Source organism: Pipistrellus kuhlii, unplaced genomic scaffold (genome assembly GCF_014108245.1).
Source record: "Pipistrellus kuhlii isolate mPipKuh1 unplaced genomic scaffold, mPipKuh1.p scaffold_m20_p_15, whole genome shotgun sequence".
Classification (NCBI taxonomy): Eukaryota; Metazoa; Chordata; class Mammalia; order Chiroptera; family Vespertilionidae; genus Pipistrellus; species Pipistrellus kuhlii.
In genome coordinates, this window is record NW_023425460.1 from 26289704 (window position 1) to 26295026 (window position 5323).

The window sequence follows — 5323 nt, forward strand, 5'->3', positions numbered from 1 at the left end:
ACAGACCTAGTTTTAATTTCATCTCAGTATTAACTACTAACTGGGCAAGTAATTAAATCTCTTAGCACTAGTTGCCTCTTTTGTTTACTGAAGATAACAATCCTTTCCCTAAGGGTTGATGGAAGGACTAAATTTAAAAAAAATAAAAAAAATAAACCATCTCTCTTGAGAGAGAGTGGGTCTATGTGGGGCAGAAGTAGAATATTGAGGACCAGCTATAATGATAAGAAATATTAATCATACTCTGTTAACCATGTTTGTTTTGTTCTGATTAAAGAAAGCACATTCTAACCTGGCTGGGAGTTGCAGATCCTGGGAGCTCACCTGGAAATGTGGCCCATCCTCCACATCCAGGAGCTGCCTATTTTCATGGGAAGATTAACAACCTTGTTGCAGAAACCAGAGGTGCCAGCCCTTTGCAAACCCCAGCCCTTTGCATACCCGCAGGCCTTTGCAAACCCCTAGCCTGCATGGCTTGTAAACTGCCCATTTTGCAGTCCCGTTTTAATCACTTTTGCCTACTTCCCCATGTAATCTTCTTCTACCCAATATGAACAGTTGGCTTATGGTGGGGGTGCAGAGCAGAATTTTGTGGATGAGCTGTTGCACTCCCATACTAACACATTTTTGGAATAAACACCCCTATATGATTCAAACCTGTCTCTGGTGAAGTGGTTTAAGTAGTGACAGGCAGCCCAGAGCCCTTGATTGTCCAGTTTCAGGTTCTCTACAAGTTGTAACAATTACTAAAAGGAAAGATGTCCTAAACTAGTGCTATCTGTGAATTATGGGACATCTTGTTGAATGACTCAGGAGAGCTGCAGCAGAGTCTGAGTTTCTGCATTTCAGACAGGCTCCCAGATGATGCTAATGTGAGTTTGAAGGTTCTAGCCTCTTTGGACAATGGGAATCTTTGACAGGGAACACTTAACAACCAAGTTAACAATTGATGTTTATTTTCAAAAGAATTGTGACTCTTAGAACTACACAGAGTTTGCAAGATGGAAGAGACGGCTATTCCTTGGAGGATGAAACTTGAATCCAAATTTAACTAGGTCAGTATTTTATCAGATGAAATGTAATTACAGTCACTATTGCTATGCATAGAAGCCAAACCTCAGGTGGATAGATAATTATGCATAAAGAATAAAGTAAAATATCTAGTGGCCAAGACCTCTCATGACCTCCTTCCCCAAAATTCATCCAAAACATCCCTCAAAAGAAAAACACCCTTTATGAAAAAAATTGAGGCCTTGAGCAGTGTTCCACCAATCAGAAGCAACACTTGGAGCATTTGTTCCTACCCCTAGAGCTTCTAGAGAGTTCTTGGATGGAGATGGGAGAACCCCAAGCTTCTGTATTTCTAACAGAAATGATTTGGGGAAACCCTGCCTTACTGGGTTCATCTTCTTTCTTTCTTTCTTTTTTTTTTTTTTTTTTTTTTTTTTTTTTTGGCTTATCACCAGCATTTAGAAAACCAGACCCAGGGAAAGATCTAGGTCTGGGGACATGTGCATGGTCTTAATATAGTGAATGTTTAGCCTGCCCTGATTATTTCAAAATCAGAATAGCGAGGGTATTCGTAGCATCTCCTTTCTTTTCAGCTTAGAAGTTATAGCAGAGAGAAGTTAGCTCAACCTAGTGGACAGAGGTTCTATTGTAAAAACAACAACAACAAAAACTGGGTGACCTTTAGTAGCTGTGTAACCTTAAGCGAGTTACTCATCCTTCTTGAGTCTGAGTTTTTTTCTTGTCTGTAAAACAAGAATAATAAAAGCATTCACATAAGTTCCTTAGGGAGCCTAGATAAGGTGATGGATTTGACAGCCACTTGTAAACTGAATACAAATGTGATGTCTATAAATGCTTCTATTATGTCAAATCTTCACCGAACAAAGTCATTAGCATGCCCCTGGGGGTTTCATAGTGTGAAGTTGTATCCATTCAGCAAGGGGGAGTTGGTAAACTAAAGATCATGTTGACATAAAACCTAACTGTTATCCCAAGATCCCAAGATTGACTTCTCTTATTTGAGAAACCTGGGGAAAGAGAGGCAATCTTACAATCTATCTCACCAATACACATGATGATGATAGCTCTTTGCTCCCCTCTCAGAGCGATGGAGATGTTTTGTCAATGATAAAAGCTGAAGGTGTCTTGTAAACTACAAAATCCATACACATTGCTTGTGCCTGTCACTGCAAGAGCTGAAAAGGACGAGGCATCAGTTTTCAGTAATATCTCACGCTAAGCCCACCTAATCCCTGCCCCAAAGAACAAGAAGACTTTCCATCACAGTTCCAAAAACACCAGAGTATTCAGATTTTGGGGGCATGAAGGTCAGTGTCCTGGGGTGGAGCTGAACTGCTCAAGAAGCAAAGAACCACCCCCCTTGGATGACATTTCAGGTATTTATTATACAAAAATCTTGATCTCTGAATCTTATGTTAGAGAATTCATCATTCATTTGGGGAATGATCCCTCTCAGTACTACTAGTATATAGAATCTCCTTTCTGAGGAGACAGATTGGGAATAGTCTATAATTTTAAATTTTATTTTTTTAAATATTTTATTGATTTTGTACAGAGAGGAAGGGAGAGAGATAGAGTTAGAAACATCGATGAGAGAGAGTCATTGATCAGTTGCCTCTTGCACACCCCCTACTGGGAATATGCCCGCAACCAAGGTACATGCCCCTGACCGGAATCGAACCCGGGACCCTTCAGTCCCCAAGCCAACGCTCTATCCACTGAGCTAAACCAGTCTTGGCTAATTTTAAATTTTTTATCATCACCCAAGGATATGTTTTTTAATTGATTTTAAAAATGAAGGGTGGGGGGAGAGAGAGAAAGAAACAGTGATATGAGAGAGAAGTATGGGAAAGAACTATCAATTGGCTGTCTCCTGTATATGCCCCAACAGGGAATCAAACCCACAACCTAACTATGTGCCCTGCCCTAGAATCAACCCGACAACCTTTTGGTGTATGGGATGCTGCTCCAACTAACTGAGCCACTGGCCAGGGCTTAAATTTAAAAAACTAAGCAGATGAAATTGTTGGCCCATTGTCCATATGCCTGGCATCTTTGCATGTTCCAAGAGCTGGGTGATGGATGATGCCACATGTTCCACTGCTGTGGACTGAACCTGTCATCATGCATCAGGTTTCAGGAGTGGAACTGTAGAATCTGAGCTTTGGGAGAGCTGAGTTCAATATCTGTAGAGTTGGGCATGGTCTATTAAGGGATTAGGAATGGGAAAGGCTCACGATCATTAAAAGAGGGGAAATGAGAGCAGCTGTGTGGGAAAGTAGCCCCACTCAGAGGGCAATCAAGGTGGGGAGCAGACGGGAAGACCAGGCAACCAGCAGAGATAGCAACTGGAGCTGCTACCCTCTATGAATGCTTCCTAGAAATTCTAGGAAACCAAGGAGGGGGGTGCTCAGCAGTGAGGTTTGGAAGAAATCAGCTAAGGAAGGAGATTCATACTCCAAAGAACAGCCTACAACCCCTGATATTTTTCAGATTTTTTTCAAAGTTCTCTTTTTCTTAACAATTTTACTCACTTAGAAACCAGCAAGAAATGTGATGTCACATTTCTTTACAACTTAAAGGTAACAATTTCTACATACTTTTCCTCTCATGGAGTATTACCTTAAACAAAATGAACCTTAAAAAAAAAAATTACTGGGTATATCTTAGGCCAGTGGTTGGCAAACTCATAAGTCAACAGAGCCAAATATCAACAGTACAACGATTGAAATTTCTTTTGAGAGGCAAATATTTTTAAATATATTTTATTGATTTTTTACAGAGAGGAAGAGAGACGGATAGAGAGTTAGAAACATCGATGAGAGAGAATCATCGATCAGCTGACTCTTGCACACCCTTATTGGGGATGTGCCTGCAACCAAGGTACATGCCCTTGACTGGAATCAAACCTGGGACCTTTCAGTCTGCAGGCCGACACTCTATTCACTGAGCCAAACAGGTTTCGGCTACTATTTCTCTCTTTTTTTCATTCTAAGGACTTAAAAATTAATTTATCTAGAATAAAACATCTGGCTTATTGCATTTACATCATTTTAAGCATGATTGAGTTGAGATTGCTTTTGGATGATAGAAAGTGAAAGGAAACTTATAAAAGAGCCATCTTGAGCTAGAAAGTTAGTAGAATTTTTTTTTTTTTAGCAAGCTCGACTCTCAGATTATGGAGAATGCAAAACGCAAGGAGTGCAACTCCACAGAGAAGTCAGGGGAAGAGTATGTGACTCTCAAGTTTGAACCCACTTCGGTAGAAACTGGAGAGAAGTAGCAGGCTTTGAGCGAGCCAATCACATCAGTTTTATGAAGAACCTCAGCGAAGGCGATCAAACAAAAAGAACTAAAGAATAACAAAGCTTCCTGCCCCCACGAGAGCACAAGATGCCACTACAGCCTAAAACCTCCAAGAAGATACCTATTCCTCTGTCGCCCTGTAAACTGTCACCGGTCAACCTGCTTCACCGAGACATCATGCAGAGCTGGTGCCATCAGTGAAACCTCAGCACTGGAGGCCAGAAATAGCTGCACTTGCCCAATTCAAAAGAATGTTCCTGCCATAGACAAGGAGGCCAAGATCCAGACATGATCATAAAGAAAATCACAGGTGGAAATGTCTCTGAAGAAAAACATGTGGCTTCTGCCCCGGGGAGAAGGTGCCTGCCCTTGAACAGCCTACCACCGCCCTCAAGTGAATACTATTGTCATAACAACTGTTGCCTGGACCAGAGCTGCAGGCAGAGCCTGGAAGATCTGAGCAGTGGAATCGCCACAAGAGACTTAGTATTATATATCCGGTAGTGTGTGGTCCAGGGGAGAAGTCTCCCTGTGGACATAATGGTTGGATTCACCTACCGTTTTATGCTGAATTAACCTGGGTTTCTGGGGGAAACAAAAAAAACTAACCTTCTGAGTGCCAAACCATATGAGCCAAATTAAAGAGAAATTTGTTATTCTTTTCTTGCACCCTGCCTGCAATTTTCCAATATTCTGTGCCCCAAATGAGTTTAAAGGAAGAATATATTAATGAAAAACCTCCAATGAGATTAGAATACACACACACACACACACACACACACACACACACACACACACACACACGATCACCGATATGATTATAAGTAAGCAATGGTGAAAAGGTTACTACAGTCAGCGCACTGATAGCCAACCCCCAGTCCCTTCCACACCCTCCATGCTTTCTGCTACGGATCTTATAGACTGGTGGGTTGTAGGTGGTACTCACAGACCCCAAAGGTGCCTGCTTTGGTTTGGGATAGATGGA

At 41.5% G+C, this 5323-nt stretch overlaps 1 non-coding gene and 1 pseudogene across 1 annotated transcript; one reads left to right on the plus strand and one right to left on the minus strand.

Moving 5' to 3' along the window:
- Window positions 1–1454: 1454 nt before the first annotated feature.
- On the minus strand, window positions 1455–1586 carry LOC118719659. Its single transcript, XR_004988220.1, has one exon. It is a non-coding gene; the product is annotated as a small nucleolar RNA SNORA72 (small nucleolar RNA).
- Window positions 1587–4425: 2839 nt separating this feature from the next.
- LOC118719019 lies at window positions 4426–5068 on the plus strand (annotated as a pseudogene).
- Window positions 5069–5323: the final 255 nt, after the last annotated feature.